This window comes from Drosophila tropicalis, unplaced genomic scaffold (assembly GCF_018151085.1).
Source record: "Drosophila tropicalis isolate 14030-0801.00 unplaced genomic scaffold, ASM1815108v1 contig_158, whole genome shotgun sequence".
Taxonomy (NCBI): Eukaryota; Metazoa; Arthropoda; class Insecta; order Diptera; family Drosophilidae; genus Drosophila; species Drosophila tropicalis.
This window is the reverse complement of record NW_027172602.1, coordinates 4,107,991-4,130,358: the sequence shown is the minus strand read 5'-3', so window position 1 is coordinate 4,130,358 and position 22,368 is coordinate 4,107,991. Positions and strand designations below refer to the sequence as shown.

Sequence of the window (22,368 nt, the reverse complement as noted above, 5' to 3'; positions counted from 1 at the left end):
AACAAACTCAGTTAGATGGCAGCAGCAACAACGGCGAAATCACCGTAAGTCTGGCTATCTGAGAGCGAGAGCAGGAGAAAACGACAGAGAGACACTCACACACAGAGAGATAGAGAGAGAGAGAGCCTCCAAAAAGAGAGCCAAGTTCGCTTTCGTCAGGTGAGTCAGAGACTTCGGGTTTACGGTTGTTCACCGTCGTCGTAGTCGTCGAGCGTCGTGTACATGAGCAAGTTGGAGCACCTGTGGCGACTCTGTGTGTGCCGCTGCTGTTGCTTCTGCTGCTGCTGTTGCTGTTACCTTCGCCGTGAGAGAGTGAGAGTGTTTTACTAGTGCGCCTGTATGTGTATGCGCTTGTGTGTTGCTTAATTTCGCTCACATAACGTTTCTCATGCAGTTTCTCGCTCTCTGTCTCTCTCTCACTTGCTCTGTCTGTTTCTCTGGCAACTTGTTGGTTCAGAGTCAAGGTAGAGGTAATGTTTTATCGTCATCATCATCATTAAAAACATCATGATGATCATCATTTGCCGGTTGGTATGCTTTAGACGGTATTTTTTTTCTCTGCCGCTTCTTCTTCTTCTTCGTCATTCGGTGGTGTGTACGTCTGTTTGTGTTTGCTTTGGCTCTTGTACTTGTTGTACTTAGAGTTGGTTGTTTTTTGTTTTCCTCCTTCTTCTTCCTCCTCAACTTCTTCTTCTATAAAATTGCTGACTGCTTTTGACTGTGAAAAATCAGCGTTTTTGTATTCTTTTTTGTTTTTTGTTGTTAGCTGGACTAGCTGGGCAAGGGTTTTCTTTGGTATCTAGTTTTGTATCTGGCTATTGTCAAATAATTGAGTTTTATGTAATTTGATGATAGATAAGTTTCTTTTTATGAACTTGGAAATTGAACTCGAACTGGTAAACCTTTGCAACTTAATCAAAACTAAAACAAACTAAATTCAATCGTCTGCATGGCTAGACGAGAAGGATGAAAGGCATTTGCTCTTAAAACCTATTTACCAACATGATATACCTAAAACGCATAGCATTAGTTTATAAGATAAGATATAACATACTCATATATATGAGAAACCTTTCTAAAGTACTACAAAAACCAACAAAATATTCTTATTGTGAAATGATCTCAAGGTAGACTTAAATTGTTACCTGTTAAGAGTGAAATCCCTTTGAACAACATTAGATGGCTATTGATGATTGAATGGATCAATTGCAGACGATTGATTTTGATCTCAATTAAATATTACGTGCATAACTAATGTTTGAATGATATTCGACCAATTAACAATTGGCCAGCATTTTGTGGCTCATCTAAAGTTAGTTAAATATGTCTTAAATGTAAAACAAAATTTTAATGCAACATTTCCATATGAGAATTTTCATTTGAAGTTTGTGTTCTAAGTCTTTTGATTTTTAGGCGTCATTGGTTGTTGTTGTTTTTAGACTGTCAATTTTGTTACGCCTTCGCTTTCAATGCAAGAATTGTGGATTCAAATTGTTCAAGTTTAGGGTCTTAACCAACAAGATTTTTCCAATAGCCCTTTAAGAATTTCATCATCATCATAGTCATGTGTGTGTGTGTGTGTGTATCTACGAAAGAGGCATAGAAGAAACAAGTAAGTACAGCGAGAGAAAAGAAAAAAGTACCATATAAGCGAAATTAAACGGCAAAATAGTTGGCAACGCAGGCGCGCAGGTATTTCTGCTCAGGTGTGCGTGTGTATGCAGTAATGCGTGTGTGTGTGTGTGTGTGCATGTGTGTGTGGAAACGAAGAAGCCACAGAACGAAGAGATGATGAAGACGCGAAACCACTACGAATCAACAGCGGCAACGACTTAGAACGCGCTTAGAATGGCAAATAAGATTGGGAGAGCGAGAGAGAAAGAGAGAGAGAGACTCAGAGAACAAGAACGCGAGAGAGTAAGACAGATCGATGGGTCTATTAACGCCATCTCCTTCTAGCCCATACAGCTAAATCTTGGCAACGGATAACTAACGTTATTTCACACACACACAGTAGAACATTTGAGGCAGTGATGTAAGCGCGGCGAATTGAACGCGTCAAACGCACCTGTGGCTGCACACACACACACACATTGAGAGTGTTTTTTTTGCGGCGACGTAACAAATTTACAGCTAACTTTGTACCTGTATGCGGCGAATCAAACAACGAGAGAACGAAGGTGAGCAAAGGTGAGAGAGCGTGAGAGGGCCCAGTAAAAATACTAGAGAGAGAGAGAGAGAGCAAAAGAACTCGAGCGAACCACACACACATAGAGAGAGAGATCGAGAGAGAGTAAGAAGGAGAGTAAACCTGTTGTTGACTGTGGCTTTGACTGTGACTTTGGCGTAGTTGCCGTTGCCTTTGCCGTGGTCGTTAGCGCTGGCAGAGCTATTGCTGTTGCTGTTGCTGCTGCTGCCGCTGTTGGCTGCTGGTTGCCACCACCACCTCCTCCTTTTGGTGATGATTTTGGTTTGTGTTCTTCTTCTGTTGCGCTCCTGCGCCAACTTCACTCTCACTCAAATGCCGCTCGTTTTGGCCAAAATGCAAGTGTTCTCCTTCTCCAAAGACCAACGCCAACTCCATTTCCATCTACCTTTCATTCCTCTTCTTCCTCTTGTTCTTCGTCTACTTATCGTTGCATTGGGCACTGTTTTGCCATTCTGATTGGGCGGGGGCCCTTTTTGCAGATTACTCTAAGAAATTTTATCTAAACGTAAATGCCTGCTCTAAGTACCTAATTAGTATTGAAAGTATTTATTTCATTCTATTAATGTTATAAAAACACATAAAATATGTGTAAAATTAAATTAGTAAATTTAATTAGTATATTTAAAAATAAAAACACATTAATACTGATTATCATGTATAGATTATAATTAACTGTTCTAATTTATAAAATACGTTTACTTCATTTTTGCCTTAGGACTTCGAATTTCAAATCACAAAATTACACAAAATGTAAATAATATTTGTAATAGGAGATGTAAGAAATAAACTGTATTATATTTTGTATTAGACACAAACAAATCTCTCTTTTCTCAGATTCCTCAGCTAGAATTCTTATTAAGATTAATTTGGTGCCAAAAGAGATTTGCTTCAATTGAATTCGAAATTGAAAAGAATTGACCTTGAAATGAAGTTCAGTTAAGGCTTCGATTAATAAAAAGACATTTCTTCAAAATGATTTGTCATTGAAGAAACTTAAAGTACTGTATTGAAATTTATTGCAATTATAGTGTTTCCTATTTCGATTTCAGTTGGATTAATCCTAGGCCACTCATATGATGCATGTGTATATATATGTACATAGGTACATATCTATATACATATGTATGTAAGTATATGCTCGTTATATGTGTAGTTAGTTGGCTTGAAATTGCGCATGAGTGCACACTGGGACGGTCTTTGGCTTTGACTTTGGCTTTGCTGGCTTGATTATGGTTGGTAATTCTCTTTCTGATGGGATGGTATAGTAGGGTGGGGTAGGGTAGGGTCGGTATAGATGGTCTTGCGTGCTCCAAAGAGTTAGCACAAGGAGCTGCACGAAGAAGAAGTGTCTGTCTGCTTCTGCAACTTCTTCTTCGGCTTCGTAGTCATCGTCGTCGTCGACGTAGTCGTCGTCTCCATCTCTCGTGTAATTGCAGTGTTTAAGAATGTGTTCCTTTGGGCTGACTCTTGTCTCTGTGTGTGTGTGTGCGCATGAGTCTTCTTTCTCTTTTACTCTACCTTATCTTTATTTGCTCAATTGTCGTCATCGATGTTGTTGTTGTTTTTTCGCTAAAATAATGCTTAAGTAAAGTGAAGTAAGAAGAGAACAACAACTACAACAACAGCAATAAGAACAGCAAAAAGCAAAAAAAAAAAGGTAAATGAAGAGCGGTTGGAATACCTGTTTTACCTGTTTGTATACCTACTAACGTACTAACACTGTTATAGCGGATTCAATGCGCACAGCACACGCCTGGCAACAACAACAACAGCAGCAAAAAAAAAAGACGAAACCAAGGCAACTCGTTGGCGTCCCAGCCCATTGCTAAAATCCTGCCCCCTCCCACTCCCACTTCATCCCATCTCGTCCCATCCCATCCCAACTCATGCCATCCCATCCCATCCCATGCCATCCCATGCCATGCTATCCTACCAACATCACATCGTCATACCCTGTCGTACGTTCTTGGATCCTCTTCGTTGTCTTCTCTTTTGTTCGCTTCTTTTGTGCAGATTCTTTGCATCATCATCATGTTTGCTTGGACTTTGGTTTTTTTTCTTTTTGCTGTACAGCCTGCGAAGTCTCCTCTTTCCTCCTCCTACTCTGCGTTTCATTTTCTTACCATTTCTTAACTCTTTGGTTGGAGTTTTGCCGTTGCTTCGCTTCCTTTTTGGTTCCGTTTTATTTACGCTTCACTTTTTTTTCCTCCGCCCTGCCGTCTGTCGCCTTTCTTCTTCCCGCTCGAACGATGTTTTGCAGGAATTCTCTTTCATCTTTGCCTATTTTTTGTTGTTGTTTGACTTACATAAAGGGCTAGAAAATACAAAATTTTATAAACGAAAAATTAACATAAACGTAGTATATACCAACTTATGTTTTGCTTGTCCATTTTGAACTTGACTCTCGACAAAATTGTTTCTCACTTTTGACACAATTAAAACGGTTCAAGAAAAGAAACATAACAGAGGCAATAGCAAACACAACGACAATAACTTACAACAAATTTGGCTGTTAACACCTTCAAAATTAAAAAACAAAACGACTACGAGAAAAAAAAAATGGGTATGAACAAAAAAACTTAATTAAAAATTATATGCAAGGTCAAAATTAGCTGACCATCAAGTCAACGATCATACAGAAACTACAACAACAACAACAACCACCTTATATTCGCATTGAACTGGGCGCCCAGTTGACAAAAATGTCCAAGTGTTGCTCTTCCCCCTTCCTTTGAGCCAACAAAACGTCTCTTTAGCCCAGCCCTAACCCAAAAAAAATGTATTGTCATGAGCTATGCGATGCGAGTTGAGCACGATTTTTCAACTAATTTCAAAAAGAAACAAAAAATATTTTATAATATTATACATAGTATATGTGCAATAAAAAAAAAAATAAATAAATAAAAACAGAAAACGTAAACTGTTTGTCATATTAATGAGATTGTGTTCAGAATATGCTGATGGCGAGGGATACATTAAATCTATGTAAATCTATGTACAATAACAAGACAAGTAGAGAGAATTGGTTAGACAACTATTTTAACAGTTATTTTCCTATACTATCGGATAGGCAAAGTAATAGAATTAAAAGGTGGTTTTGTATTTACTCGAAAATAGTTGAAGAAAAATTGGGTCAAACATGCAAAATACATTTGAAGTGGAAGCAGCTTGACAGGGGAGGAAAATAAGGTGAAAGTTCTCCCCAACCCCACACACACTCCGACCACACCCCCCTCCACCCAAAATCGATCACTGGTGGCTTGGTTTGTTCATTCAGTAATTCTATAATTCCTCAATTGTGTTTGTTATTTTTGCAAATATTACACAATGCCATGGTCAATTTCTAGGTAAATGAAACAAAAGACTTAGGCAACAAACTTGCCTCTTTTTTTTGTTGTTCCATTTCTTAGGCAGGTCAGCTAGGTAAACCAAAAATATCTAACAAAACGTTAAATGAAAAGAAAAAAAGAGGCGTGGCACCTGCATCTAAGCCTAAGCTCTTGCCTTTTCTGTCAGCAGATTATGTAGGCCATTGTTGGCTCTGTGTTTTCTGTGGACAAGTGCAAGTGAGAATGAAAAAATGTTGAATAAGAGCTAAATATGTTATTTGGAATCGTTTTGATTTACCTCTTTTTCTTTTTTGGTTTCTTCTCTCAAACACCATCAAGTGGTTGCAAATTGCTGCCAGCAATAGAAACAACAGCAACAGCTACAACTACAACAACAATAACAATGGCTTTGCTTATTTACCATTAAACTTTAAATTCAAATTCAAGTTCATGATGAATGTATCACGTGCAGGCCGGGCGGTAGTCAGTCGTCGTCAAGTCAGTCGCCAGCCACAGCCACTGCCACTGCCGTCTCCAGCATTTGGCGGTTTGTTTTGTTGTTGTTGCTGCTCTGTGGTAGTTGTAGTTGTTTTTGTTGTTGTTGCTGTTCGTTGCCGAACACGACAAGAGCAGACAACAACTATGTGGTTTTCTGTTGCTATTGTTGTTGTTGTTATTGTTATTGCTGTTTTGTACCTTGTGGTAATAAGTGGCTGGATTTTTAGCTGATTTTTTTTTCTTTACTTTTTTTTTTGGTTTTTTATTTTTCCAACTGCGCTACTTGGGGCATATTGATTACTTAAAGAAAATACATATAATTGAATCGGTTTGTTATGAAAGATTTGTCAAACCATAATACAAAATCAATGACAAAACAAAATCTTTATAATAATCTTAAAAATTCATGATTTCTTCTACTGTTCTTTGACGTAATGACATAACCAATGGGTTAGTTAAATGATTTTACACAAATTTCACTTGTTTAACAATAGAAAAGAACTCTCACTTACTTTTAAGTAAACACTTTCTTAACAAAGAATTTTGTTAAATTCAAGAGATTCGTTCAATATATAGTTTTGCCTCAGTGTATTTTGTATAGATGATTGCAAAGTTGATGTGGCTGAAGATTTTTGATTGCTGCTTTGTTGGTTGTCTTGTTTTTTGAAGCATGAGTCGGGTACTAGCCGGTATGGGGCGGGTTTTTGGGTGTCTGCACGTACACACGCACACAGACAATGAAACATTAAGACCTGGCGCGTAAATTTTTAGTGTGTGTGTGTGTTTTTTGCGCTTAGTTTCTGGGCTACTTTGGGTTATAATTCATGTTGTTGTTATTTTTATATTGTTGCTGTTGTTGTCATTACTGTTTACTTTTTCTTTGGAACTTTGGTTTTGTTGTTGGCTTCTTTTTGCTTCTAATTTTTACATCATACTTCATTTCCCATTGCCTTTTTCTTTGTCTTTCTCTCTTTCACTCAACATGTTTCTTATGTAATTTTTGTTGGCTCGTTTCCATCTAATTTTGCTTGAGCAATAATTATGCAATGATCCAGAATATATACACAAGCAGACATACATATGTACATAAATGTGTACATATGTATATATTGACATGCCTATACGATGTGTGTAAGTGTGTATGTAGATATTTATTGATTGGCCCTAGGCGGCGGTTCCTTTCTTTCTTGTTTTGTGGCCTTTTCTGGTGGCTACTGCCGCTGCCCAGTACTCAAGGTAAATTGAAATTGAAATCATTAAGTTTGACTTTGAGATTACAAGAGAATTATTTTGTTACAATTACTTATCTATGTGGGTTTTAATTGAAACACTTCAATTCCGATCTTTAATCGTGTCATGTACGCCATGAACTGCGGGAACAGCGAGGGGGCACCTCCATCCCCCTAATTGGTCTAATCGTTCATTTCCTGTTGGCTTCCTGTTTTGAATAAATGTATCTTGGCAGTTTCTTTTAGTAATCCCAAAGATTATAGAAGTACTTACTGTTGATCATTCAAATTAATTATAATCAGTAAACGAGAGTGTCAATGCCAATGGAACTTTAATTCTTATATTCTATTCAAAGAACCTCGACCTTAAAGTAAATCTAGGACAATTTAAAGGCTTTTTTAAATATGATCTTTCATATTAAGATATGGTATGGATTGCAGTTGAATTGACATACTCATTCACCATGCATAATCTACATAGAATAAGTAACACACCTTAAACCAAAAAAAAAAAAAAAAAAACATATACATACATATAAATAAAAGAGTATGGGAAGAAACAAATCTAACACCCAGTGTCATAGTCAATATCCATATCCACTAAATAGGTCTAATGCGCCATAATAATGCTGTTTGTAATATAAGAGAGACATCAACACGCTGCACCACAGGGCGCTTGATTGATAAAATGAAAAAAAAAAAGAGAAAAAGAAAGAATATAAAGGGCCACAACCGCCTCCAGCCTCCCGATTCCCGCCTTAACTCTCTTTCGAGATGCTTGCACTACTCAATGAAAAGTAAACCGATATATGTACATATACCCACTTATATATGTATGTATGTATTGACGTGTATGTGTATGCAGATGACATACCAGGAAAATATCAAAACTGCAGTTTAGCATATCAAAGCCCAATGGTATACATGATAAATGCGTTCGTCTTTCGTTCTTAAATTTTCAGCTTTAAGTTTAAGTTGAACTTTTTAACTTGATCATGCATCAGGCTAAGCTAAGCGCACACAAACAAACAAATAACCAAACCAACGAACGAACGAACCAAACAAAAAACACAAAATAGAGACGATGGACGATACCAATTCCGATTTAAACCCAATACTATAGTAATGCTAATGCTTATTTACTGGACAAGTTCGTGTCGATGAATCGAAAGGTTTTTGAAAGAAAGAAGGCAAAGTCTTCTATTCTTCTTCCATGAATGACGGAGGGCGGCATTTGTTGTAGGAATGTAAGGAATAAATAGAAATGTCGAACAAACTATCGATCGAACGATTGATCCCATTGGTGGGTGACTGGAGTGTGAATCAAAGGTTTTCCATTGTTGCTAAGTTGTTGAAATGTTCTTAGCTAAGGGCATAGACGACAAGCTAAGTTCGCTACAATTTCACATTTATGTGTCTTAAGTTAAAGGAAAAGAAAAGAAAACCAATTTGGATGCAACTCATTTGTAGGTAACAAGAACTCAAAGATGATCAATGATCAATGCTCTTACTAACTAATATAGCCGAAGCAAAGTCGTGTAGTTCAGTTCATCATCATCTTATGTTCCCTTGTCCACACAATCGAAAGTACCGTTTCGGACTCGAAAAAGCAGAAGCACCCGCCCCTTTCTCTCTCCTTCTGTGTCTCTCTGTTACATTAACTACTTACACTAGTAGATATCGTCAAATCTATCTATACTCGACACATACACCAAAATGCCGCCTGATCAAGTCAAGGCAAAGAAAAACAAAACAAAACAAAAATAAAGGCAGCCATATAAATTTATGCTAAAATTTAAATTTTCTTTTAAGTAGTCGCGTGAGTTGGCGATGACGACAATCAAGAGACCAAAATGCTGACCAAGAGGTCATTTCCAAATGGTTTCTCTGTCTCCTTCGTCGGTGACAAAATGTCACATAAATATTACACGAAAAGAAGCTGATAAGCAAATGTCACTCTTATTAAAAAGGAAATTGGTAACAAAGCGACCAATATAAAATGGAAATGACAAACCAAAAACGAAGAAAGAAAAAACTTCCGAAAAAGTTAGTTAAATGAAAAGCCACAAAGAGACACAATCAGCTTGGGCAAATGGAAAGTGCTTGTGGTGGGATAATTCCTGGAATGCCAAAGATAAAGATACATAAATGGAATTAATGATGAACAATTAGCATTGCGAAAAGACCATCGAATGGGTCAACGAATGAGTGTAACTCTAAGACAAACTTCTTCACATAGTTTGTGGTTAAAATCCAAACTTATTAATCCTTTACTAAAGTCAAAATCTAGCAACAAATTTTAAGTTCTTTGTTGCTGCAATTATGTGCTGTATTTTCTTTCCTATTCCTTTTTATATAAACATCATAGTAAACGATTAATTGAAAATGAAGAACTAACTTGGCCTTCGGATATAAAGCAACATATATTATTATTGTTTTATAATTATAGAATCATTCAGTACATTATTAATATTCAAAGTTTTGTTTAGGATGTTGTCTGTTAATTTGTTTTATCCTATATTTGTTTTATCTAATTCATTATTGAAGCCATTTTACTGTTTATGAGAAATTAATTCAACAAAAAAAAAGAAAAGTTAGAACTTAAAGCCAGCTGAAACTTTCGAATTTCATAAAAAATGGTTAATACTCTATTAATTTTATGGTTAATGCAAAACAAAATTTAGAACATGGGAAACCCTAAGGTTACATTTCGTGGGTATACCATTTTCCATTTTCAAATGTTTTCTCATTGCCTATCTCAAATCAATCAAAAAGAGCTTAAAAGCTGATTTTGGTTTATTTAAGTTCACTTTGGATTCGACTGTACAGGAAGTGAAAAGAGGTGAATGAAAAAACTTTGAATTAGCCATTATATCTATGTATTTTCCCTATTTATATCGTTTAAAGATCTTTAAACATATATCTTTTAGCAGCTTAGTGCCTCTGATTGTGGTTTAATGAACGAAGACGACACCTTGGGAACATGGTTAGTATTTAATACACTTTTCACACACACACACACACACACACACACACACACACACATATATATTAACGAAAACGATTCCAAAACAAAATCTACATAAATCAATAAAACTCAAACAATCAAAATGACATTGGAAACCGCTAGAGTAACGACAACAACAACAAAAAAGTGTTAACGCGCTAAAAAATAATAATAAGAAGAAGATACGAATGGAAATGCCATAAAAAAAGAAGCTTCATCCAACCCATCATCAACCTAAAGTACTTACAAGCATTATCTACACTCGGAGAATATATATGAGCTATATTCTATATTCTTTTGCTTGATTCATCGAAGTTAATAACAAATACAAAGATATCTCTCCAACTCTGACTAAGTTTTGCTTAGTGTATTCAGCTTTTTTTGGCACTATCAACTAACGTTAATCAGAAAACCATTTAAATGATAATGAAAAGTGTTGGAAAATCTTAAAATTAGAAATCTAATATAATAAAATTTTATTACGTATACGCTCTGTGTGTTAAGAAGCTGATAATGAAAACTCAACGACCAGAGAAAGAGAGACAAAGAGAGAGAGAGAGAGAGCGAGAGAAAAAAATCACAGGGGAAGTAAGAGAAAGAAAAGAAATACATTTGTCTATACCCCACAACGGAAGTCATTTGTCTGACCAACCAAAAAAACACACAAACAAACCATTCTAGACGTATTTACTGTACTTAAGGTTGAGGATTACGTCACTGTCAGTGTTATTGCAACAACAACAACAACAACAACAATAAGAACTTTTGTCACATGGCCACTGATGATGATGATGATGATGATGATGGAAATAGAGATGGAGATGAAGATGAATCTAAAGCTGGAAAATCTCAGTAGTTCCCATGGTCAAACGTATATATATGTATATATATGTATATAAGTACAGCTAGTCCGATCTGCTGAGGCATGCTGGGGCAGGGCAACAAGAACAACTCAATCAAGCGAATTGCAAAATGCGAAACTTAGTTGGTTCGTTTTGCTGCTTGATGGGAACCAAGTTACTATGAGTTTTTGTTTTTTTTTTGTTCTTGCTCCAATGACAAGGCGTTAAGTACTACCAAATAGCCACAAATGTCTAAAGCTTAAGAACTCAAAGTGACAATATATAATAATGGCAAAACATAATAATAGAAAATGTCTTTAAACAAACATTAAAAAAACACACTTACACACTCACAAAATGAATGAGAAAAATGGCAAAAAGAAGGAAGGAAAAAAAAGGCGATTAGTTGTTTTCGACCGTTTTAGCAGATGTTCATGGCCATGGACAGCTAATGGGATGTAACAGCAACAGCCACCAAAATGTTATCATTCAGTTTAACTGAGATATATACATATATATGTACATACATAGGTTATAAAAATGGGAAAGCGAAAATCAATAAAGATATTTAAATACATATTTCTTGTGATTGCCCTTTGATTGAAAATTATCAAAATATTTTGAACAAATTTCTTAAGAAATAATATTAAATGCATTTACATTTATTTCTAATCAGTCTCTTTCGATCACATTTAAAAATTTCGGAACCTTTTTTTTTGTTATTTTCAATTTGAATTAAATGTTTCGTTCTAGTTTTTAAGATAAACCTGATCAACCTGCTGGCCTAGTTCCCAAAACCACAGAAAACCAAAAACAAATCCTCACAGAAATTCAACTAACTTGAACTTGGATTTGTCATAAAACTGTCGAAACTCATCAATGTCAATGAATATTATGGAAATGGCATTTACGAAAATTTCTTGTGGAAACTCACACACAGACACTGGAAAACACAAAAAGCAATTAAAAAAAATAAAAAGAAATTAAGTTTATGTTTTTAAAAACAAAAAAACCCTTTTTTTTGTTGTTGTTGTGAATATTTAACAGTTTATTATAATGAAGAGAACTGTTGGTTGTTGGTGAGGATGGAGGTAGAAGAGGGATCTAGAGTTAGAGATAGAGCTAGTTGCTGCAGTAGTTGTTGTTGTTGGTGGTGGTGGTGGTGCAACTAATTTGCATAGAGTCTCGTCCAAGTTGGACTTGTTAAGCCAATTAGTGTGCGTATTTCGGACGTAGATGTTGGAAGCGACCAAAAGTTACGCCCCAGCTTGCCTTTTACTGTGTGGCATAGATATTCTTCCATTTTCAATGTTGCTGCTGCTTGTGGTTGGTGCTGGTTGGTGCTGCACTGATAAACGAGCAGAGATTAGTCTTTCTTTAGAGTCGCATTAAAACCTACTTGTTGACGGGCTATAAATGTCTAGAGAAATGAAGCATGCTTAATGAATGGGAGGCCCCCCCTAGGGGCTTTACGTTTTGTGACTATGCGTCAGCGCAGGTGCATTATGTGGCATTGCTGCTGCTGCTTCTGCTGATGGACTGATAAAAGTTCGTTGGTTCGCTGCATTCTCTGTTACATTGCAGTTTGAAGTAAGCCAGTCAGTTCTTTGTCCATCAAACGGCACCGTCAGCCGCCTGCAATTAGAAGAATTGCAATCAAAGTAAAGCAATAGCGAAAAGTCAGCTAAAGTTAAGTATTATTGCTTTGGCCTCTACACACATAAAAGGCCATAAATTAGTCACTTAAAGCGGGACAACCGCTCCTGTTTTCGTCTGTATATACATACGTATATACCCCTAATATATATAGATTGTTTTAGATCAAACTATATATGGCAAATGGTTCCACTTACGTACGTATGTATGTAGCGTTTGGATGTGTAAAAATGCATCTTTAACAATTCACAACAATCGATCAATGCCACTCAAAATGCTTTTGTACAATCCGCCACTCTAATTGACTCTCTCTCTGTATCTGTGTGTTGGGAGTGGTATGGGTGGTATGGGGCAGAATAGAACCCCGAGTAGAAGATAATATATAGTGTACTAATGGCCATTAGTTTCAATCGTCACTACCAAATGATCATAACACTTGTCTTCTATTTAGCATAAAAAATACTTTTCACTTTACTTTTTAGTCTATTTATAACTTTTCAACAACTTAAAAAGTCTGGAGGCCAGTCTATATATGATTTGGTCCAATCAACAGATACGAATTAAGCAAAATCTAACAACTGTTATTAAAGTCAGGCAGGCAGCAGGCGGCAGGCAGGCAGGCAGCAGCGTCAAGTTTAGATACAACTAAAGATACTACCTATAATTTTGTCTGTTGGGGCTAAAAATCTGAAATAATTATTGTTATTTGATGTCTGCATTCATTCACTAAAAGACCAGCACCACCAATAGCACCACCAACAACACCAACAAGGCAAATGATTGCGTTTAAATATGCGCAAGGGTACAAAAATGTTCGTTTTGGTCAAAAAACAAAAAATACTTATGTCAGATAAATATATACTTGTGTATGTGTGTGTGTTTGTGTGTGTCTGTGTGTAGCCTAGGTATTCAGTTCATTGACTGAAACCAACTTAATAAAACTGTTTTCGAATCTCTTACTCTGCCGTTTTTTTTTTCTCTTCTACCTCCCTTCCCTGTTTCCTTCCTTCCTTCCTTTCTTCCTCACAATCTCTGTCTTTGGCTGAGTCAGTAAGTTTTGGTGGCATCTTAAGATCTCTTTGTGGTTTTTTTTTTTTGCTTACTACAAATTACATGGACCTGGCAAAAGGGGGAACTATTAAGATTAGTGATTGTTTTGGAACCAAGTTCTAATCATTAGATTTACTGTAGAACTCTTTCCCTTTTGTGATTCATTTTCGTTCCGGAAAATATTAAGCAAATTTCACGTAACTAAGGTGATGGGGTTTAATTTGTGTGGGCTACGCCCATGTATATGTATACAATAAATTAGCGCGATTTTTGAGACGCACGCAACGCAGCAACAAGTTGAAAATCAGATGAGGTTAAGGAGATGAAGGAGATGCTGGGGGGATGGAGGAATGGAAGCAAAAAAAAAAAAAAAAAAAAAAAAAAATGACTAATGATTTGAATGTAGTCAGAAATTGTTAAGACTTTTGAGCGAGTATCAATTTAAGGGGGCATTTATTTTAATTCGATTTTGATTACCGCACAAGCAACCAAATCTCAATTAAACGCTAATCAAATAAACATATTTCTATATACATACTTACCGTTTCATGTTGCTCTGTTGTTGTTGGTTTAATGGCGATAAATAGTTAATTGGGTTTTGCATTTCTTTTTTTTTTTTTTTGCAGTTAATGTAAATACATACTCTTATTGGCATTGAGCCTCAACTATTTGGTAATTTATTGAGCCAAGTTTGATTCAAAAAATGCAGTTGAGTTATTCCTTTCACAGACTTTAAAGAGACAAAATCTATAAATTAAAGGTCTTCAAAATGGATATCTAATAAAACATTTGAAAAATCTTTGAAAATAAACGAAAAATTTGAAAGTAAACAAAATGCATATGAAAAGCAAACAAATTGCTGCAGTTTGGGGCTAAAATGATTTGATTTTCAGTTGGAATATATCACATTTAATCATATCAGATAGTAGACATTGAGTTAGGATACTCACAAAGTCATGTAGTGCTAGGAAAGAGTATCAAAATATCGCATAGGAATCCAGTTTAATTGGGTTTCCGTTTCTTTGGCGCAATTGTGTGCATTGTTAATGTTGATTTCCTTATTCGCATTCGCACTTGATGTTACTTTGTTTCATTTATTTAATTAACTAAAAAAAAAAAAAAATTAAAAGAGGCAGACAGAAATTATGCATAAACTTGGTCTGAGGTTAAATTAATTAGTTAATTATAACAAAAAACAATTATTAAACTATGTTTTGTGATCACTTCTGGAACGACTTGAAATAATTCACAATAAAACTACTAAGGGGAAACAAAAGCTAACTTTAACTTGGATTAGAATTAGGCCTAGAGTTTAACTAAATCATAAAGTATATTTGTATGATGATGATCTAAGCAGATTGAATTCCTTTTTGTTCATTGCCCTTTTAAAGCTTTAATTCTTTTCGATAACTTTATTTATTTGTTTTAATTGCCTTGACAATTGGCTGATATATATATATTACCGCTATTCTATTATCTATGACAAATTGGCTTGGCAAAAAGAAAACAACACAATAAAGATGTCAAAGAAACAAAATTACAAACAATTATTTGAAGACGACTTAAAAAATACCCTAAAGACTTGGGTTATGAGGGTTATGAGTTTTGAAGAATTTGTCTGACTACAATGGCTAACGAAACTTTCTATATGTTATAACTTTTCATTCTTCTTGTAGTAGAGTATGTGTAGAGTATGAAAATGTATCTCATCAAAGCTGCTTATCAGGCTTCTTTTTTTGCTTTGCCTTTTGACAGCCTCTTAAGTTAATTTTACAGTTGAAATCAGTTTATTATTGAACTTCATACTTTTTGCGCAATGAGATTCGACAGAGGATGATAAACTTCCGTTAGATATATAGATTATATATGTACATTTCTCATTTTTCATTTCTATGCCTAGCAATACATATACATATACATATATACCAAATATAGTAGTTTTCGGGTTAAAGTAATATTGAATTTTTGATTATTATGTGTCGCATTAATAAAACAATTCACGTGTGAATTTCCTGCCAGCAAACCACCAAACAGGTACACACACACACACATGTAGATACATCCGCCCCGAAAAGCTGGTTTAAAATATTTAGTAGTAGTTAATAATTTTGTTTCTTTCACCTACCCATTTTTTTTTTTTTTTGTTGATGATTCTTCATTTTGGCTTGATTTATGCAAGATGTTCGACTATCTATACATAATTACAATTTTCATGCAGAGCCTCATTTTTCTCACTCGTTTCTTTTGTAGTTGGCGGGGGAGGGAGGCAGGCTTTGAATAGAGGGAGGCAATTAAACAAAAAGAAAAAAAATTGTACTCTTTACGCAATTTGCGAGCCACAAAAAAAACGTTTCGCTTAATTTTAGTTTATGGCTGCCAATAACCGACGTCAAGGCCAAGGCCAACTACATTTGTTCCATTATATGCCATGTCTCTCTATATATATTTCTAAAGCAACTCTAACTACCTCCGACATGCATAGAGACGGCATGAAACAAATTTTGAGTTGTGAGCCTACCAAAAGTCAGACAGAAGTGAGCCGATTTTTTTTTAAATGCCTTTGTGCGTGCCATTTTAGCTGATTTTTGGTTTAAGTTAACAAAAATTGAAAATCATGTTTCACAAAACCGCACAACATCATATCAGCATCAATCAAGTCCAGCAATGACTTTGTGGCAAATGTTCTAATTGAAGGCAATCATAAAAAAAGTGAAGAAACAAAAAAAAAAAAAAAAAAACGTAAAAAGCCTAAACAAAAACTAAATGTTTCTTGAACAAAGCTGAATAGGAGAGGGAGAAGGGGCGGTGGCAAACAGAGAGGGGAAGTCATCCACAGGAAATGGGAAGTGAAGATTTTCAAAATAGACTGCCACATAAAATCAATTTATTGAGGAAAGACAAAGCATGAGTTAAATGAAAACAAAGAAAACCAGGCAAAACATTTTCATGAGATTGATATTTATCATGAATAAATATCAAATGTTTATCCAATCAGCTTACATGAATTAAAATTAATCATATTAATAAATGTACCTTCTAATATAGTTCATTCTATTTCTAATCTAAAATACTAAAGACCAACAAAAACTAAAAAGAGTTTACATGTCAGTCATCAATCATTATTTATTGATAGTTTCCGATTGCAAATAAAATTTGGCAATCATAATGAAGATGATTGGAATCGAATCAAGTCAGTTGGAAAATTTCACAATTTTGTTTAGTAAACCAATTATTTTTTCTCATAATGACACTTTCAAACGATAAGAAGATGATGAGGATGTAGGAGATATATATCCTTGCAGTATATAATCCATAAGAATAGTCGGTTTAAAGCGCTTAATGAAAAGTTAGATAAAATAGAGATCCAGGGCTGATCCAGCCATTTGCTTTTAGTTAAATGGATTCTTCTTTTTAGTTGTTTCCATTGGGAAATCTGTTTGACTCATACAAACTTAACCACATTCTCGGCCTGGAACCGTGACATGTCACGGCCAATTAATGCATTAATACATATTCATATATGTAAGTATGTTTTAACTTATAGTATTCCATATCTTAATGTGTCTCACTCATGATGTTAGATGCTGCTGCTGCTGCTGCTGCTGGGTTCAAAACTGATTCGAAAATTTACACATCGCGATAGGACAAGTATTTGCCTCATTAGTTTAAAAGAAAAAAGAGGTAAAAACAAAAGCCGTTAGCCAAGTTAAATGAAGCGCCGCCAACCAATTCAAATTTTGGAGTTTTTTTTTTGTGTTTTCTTTTTGTTTGGTGTTATCAAAACTTTTAAAAGCGCATTTGTCCATCGAGAAAATTTCAGTGTATGCTTTGGAAGCTATCTAGAGAATGAGTTGGCTACCGAAAATTAAGGCAATTTTTTCTCTTTTCTTTTATTTATTTATTTATTTTATTGTATATAGAAAGAAAATGATCAAACGTTTGCGGCATAAATATTTACATTAATTTTCAATTAAGTTAATTTGCATTACATATGTCGATATGTTGCCAGACAAGGCCAAGCGAGAGCCAAAAGATAAGTGTATAACTTGTTGTTACCAATTTTAAGAGTCTCCACAAAAGAAAAACCAAAAAAAAAAAAAAAAAAAGATTCAATACCAGAATGTACCGTAATCTATTGGGGGCAGCAACATCTTACACTAAGTATAATTATAAACTTATCTAAGACAAAAACTGGCTTGACTTCCATGGCCTTGCCATTTCAGATTGTTCCTCTGGCTCTAGTGACTAGGTAAGCTAAGGGATCAGCTAACTGATATCCTAAAACCATAACTAGGACACCAAACCAACAACAACAAAAATCAATTTCATCGTCATTAAGAGCTTCTTTATTGCTGTTGCAGGAGAAGCTGCTGTTGCCCATCTAAAAGAACGGGCGACAACTTTAACACACAAGAGGCAATTAATCAATGAAATGAGTTTGATGCATTTTAAATGAGTTTTTTTTTTCTTCTTATTTTTGTGGCCAGGAGGAAGATAGAGTGAGAGACTCCACACAGACTCCAATAGCTAGACCCGTTACTTGTCGCGCTTGTCTTGACAAGATTGGTAGTTAACTCCATCGATATGTCATGGGATCGAATGGAACCTGGCTTAGCAAACGAAAGGCAGTTGATTTATTAAAACATTCAGTAGTTCATAGTGGCAAAGAAGTTGCGTCTAATCTTCATTAACTAATGATATTGCAGTCAATTTTAAATTGATTTCAACACAAGCGAAGTAATTAAGAAGAGATAACTTCAAATATATTCATTCCTTTTTTTGGGAAATTAGTTTATATAAATGAATGCAATTAATTAGACAAAACTAAGTATGATATGAAGACAGAAGTTCTATACCTTAAGTGCTTCTTAGTAAAGAAACTTCTTTTAGTTTCAAAGGACTTTTAAATTGTTTTTTAAACTGTATTTGCATTTGCTTCATTTTATAATGTTTATTAATTTTCTTTCAGGTTGGTCTGGTTCGTTTTTGGTTGTCTTTCTTTCGGGACCAGTCAATCAAAGTAGAACACTTTGCGTTGCGTTGCAATCTGTTTGGAGCCAGCAATTTGGTTTGGTACGACAAAAAAAAACACAAATTTCGCTTTCATGCCATTTGGTTGGTATATAAATTTGTGCGGCCATGCACATAAATTTAATAAAAGGCTGTTAAGCCAAATGGATATGGCCAAAAGCTGCCTTAATGCTTTAAGTATCGAACTATCTAAGTTGCATGATGAACCAAGTGAGTACCCATTGTCCACCATTAGTCACAGTAAGATAGAACTAAAAAGTCAGCCATTGTAGGAAGGAAGGACTTAAAATTAAGTTATAATGAGTTGGCATCAAACAACGTAGATTCGATATTGAGGATCTACTGTTGGCTCCATATTCTATTATCGATTTGGAGTATGATTAAGATATCTTAGTCTGGTATACAAAATGCATTTCTGTTGCATCTACCTTCGTAATAATATATCTAGGGTAACGTTAAAACCAACAATCTGTGCCTAAGTGGGTGTGGCACATTGGTCAGTGTGCAAATAAATTAAAGAACCGCGAAAACACTCTCAAACACACACTCACACACACACACACACAGTCTCACATCCAAAGACACACACACACACACATGATGATCATCAAGAAGATCTGTAAAAAGCAAGTCGAAAATGGAGATGGAGTTGGAGCTGAAGTTGAAGTCGGGCGGCATTTTGATTGCATTTCATTTTGGGGCCTACTCACAGTGATTTAGCGAGATTTGACTTTATTTTTTTATTCTTCTTTTTTGTGGGCTTTATTTGCTTTGGCAAATTGTGTCTTCCTTCCTTCCGTCCTCCCTTTCGTTTTCTTGCCTCCTTCTTGTAGCTCCTTTTTTTTAGTGGCTTATGAATTTTCTTATCGCTGAATGGCGAATCAGAGCAGCTGCATCTCAGCTATATGAGTACGTGTGTGTGTGTGTGTGTGTGTGTGTGTGTGTGTGTCATTCTTTGAGCAAATAATGGCAACAATTACGACAAAAGCCTTCTGGATGGGTATCGTGTATGGTGGGATGAGACTGCATTGCACTGAACTGGACTGGACTGAAGTCTGCATCTTGCTGCGGTCTGCTTGGATGGCCGTTGATTCCTTTTTGGGGTGATTATGCAATTTAGCAGCTTGTAAGTGATTGTTTGTGGGGCGTTCACTGCCGCCTGTGTACCTCCAACTCCAGCTCCAACTTCAACTTGAACCAACTGCAAGGTGCAACATGAACATCATTGGAGGCAAGCAGGCAAACAGGCAACTTAGGCAGCTGTGCCACAAATTGTTGTCTGCACATTTGTGCTTTTAACATTTTTTTATTTTTTTTGGTTTTTGCGCTCTTTGCGCTGATTGTTACAATTTTTGTGTGCACCAGTTGCATTTTTGAGAGAATGAGAATTAAAACTCCAAATATTTGCTTCAAGAAAAAGCATTTAACAAAAATACAAAAAAAGAAACCAATAAAATGTTTCACTTGATAGTTGATTATAGCCGAATTTGGAGTGCACTTACAGAAGATCAGCAACTTAACTTAACGAAGTAAATTCAAATGTTATGGGTTTCCGAAAAGCTTAGAGTAAACATATTTAACTAAAGGATGCGGATCATGATAATTGCGTTGATGATGATGATGACGATGACGACGATAATTTGATGGCAATTGAGCAACATTTTGTGCTTTATAACCATCTGCCATGTACACATAAGAATAAGCAATTCAAGGTCAATTCAGCAAACGATACTTCTTCTACCAGAATGAGTTTTTCTCTCTCAATGATGAGTTGACTCTGACAAATGCCTTGTGACAACGCCCATGTCACGTCTCTGACGATGCAACAGGCTGAGATACCGTTTCGTACATTTTTATATGACCGCAAAATTAATTTTTGCTTAATTGAGTGGGCAGGCGCTACCCGAACTCAGTTTCCCTCGCCCATGTCCCATGTCCTCCCTTTGCGGTTATTTGAACAAAATAAAAAAATCTGGACACACTTGCGGTTGGCCAAAGGATATACACCTCGCCAAGGGGAATAAACGAAAAAAAAAAGAATACAAAATCCAAACCGTAGCTGTAGATGAGCAATAAAGAAGAAGAAGAAACTAAAGACAATGGTGGGTGCGGGTGAAGGGGGAATCCCTATTCCCCCTGCCACTGCAGTAGGAAGAGGCTGAGGCAGAGGCTTCACTCTCATTAATCATATGACAAACGTTTTTCTTTGTTCCATCCAACGTTGTGTGTTTGGGTATTTGGTCAGGCTTTTATGATATTTATGCGACTTGCAAGGCGATTTTGACAACGGTCCAACAGGCGTACACATACACACACACACACACACACAAATACACACATTCACTCACAACAAGATGCATTAAGCTGGCAGAAAGAAAGATTTTCGAGTGCCCAGTCAACCCAACACCATTCAACCAATGATTCATTGGAGTCGGGCAAAATCGAAAACAACACAGAACAAGCCAATTATAAAGAAAGAAAAAACAACTTGCCATGGCCAAAATGCATTTGCGAAAATTTTAACAAATGAGCCAAGAGAAGGGTGAGGAGAAGCAACATGGGGCAGAAGTTTTTCCAATACTTACTTGGTAAAGAATCTACTTTAAAGAAATGTTATTTAAATAGTTTTAAATATTAAATTCATTTACTTGGCTTTGATAGGTGATACTTTCATACATAGATCAACGATAATAAGCATTGGGTGATGATATATTTATGCATAATTTTGGGGGAAAAACTCATAACGTCTGTGGCAAGAAGAAGATTGTGTGCTGCTGCATTTTATCTTCATCGTCATCATCGTGATTGGCCATGATCATGATTTTTATACACCAACCACATGAATCCATCGTTAGGCCTTATAGAATTTGTGATTAGTTTTTTGGTTTCTTTCATTCCTGGTTTGTTGTTTTTGGTTTTTGTTTTTTTTTTTTTTTTGCTCTTCTCATTGCTGTTTAAATTTGTTGTTCGTTTTGATCACTTGCAGCTACTTTCTATGCAACATATTGGAACTGAAAGAGCATGCAAGAATAATAATTGAATAAATCTATCTATAGATGTATGTATTAGATATTTCATCATTTTCATGTTCCCGAACTTGAACTCAAAGCAGCACAAGGGAGACACAACAGAAACAGAAAGAGGGATAGAGAGAGGATGAAAGAAAAACCCAGACAAGTTTGGCTTACATCAGGCTTGGGAAAGGCTTTTAGACTTGAAAATGTTACACATAATTTTGCATAGTTTTATTGCAAAAGAATGTTGCTGCTGTTTAATGTGGTTGTTGTTGCTGTTGCTAAAGCTGCTTCTGCTGTCTGGCAAGGGACCAAAGGCAAGTCACTTCGACTGGATTGGCCGACATTTATATGCGCATCACTTACAAACTTACAATAGAAGCTTGCCTCTGAGCAAAGCCTAAACAAGGCAGACGAAACTAAAATTCCCAACCCTCAAAACAGCTGAGTGGAATTCATAAATGCATCTGCTACAATACACTGCTCTAACCCCTTGCCGGCAC

At 35.7% G+C, this 22,368-nt stretch overlaps 1 long non-coding RNA gene across 4 annotated transcripts in view; it reads left to right on the top strand.

Moving 5' to 3' along the window:
* The window catches only part of LOC137587460 (uncharacterized), a 104,329-nt gene that overhangs the window by 18,188 nt on the left and 63,773 nt on the right, over window positions 1–22,368 (top strand). For all 4 annotated transcript variants that reach the window (XR_011033932.1, XR_011033929.1, XR_011033930.1 and 1 more), the window contains exon 2: window positions 18,790–19,061. This is a non-coding gene — a long non-coding RNA (uncharacterized lncRNA). The remainder of the gene's footprint in view (window positions 1–18,789; window positions 19,062–22,368) is intronic.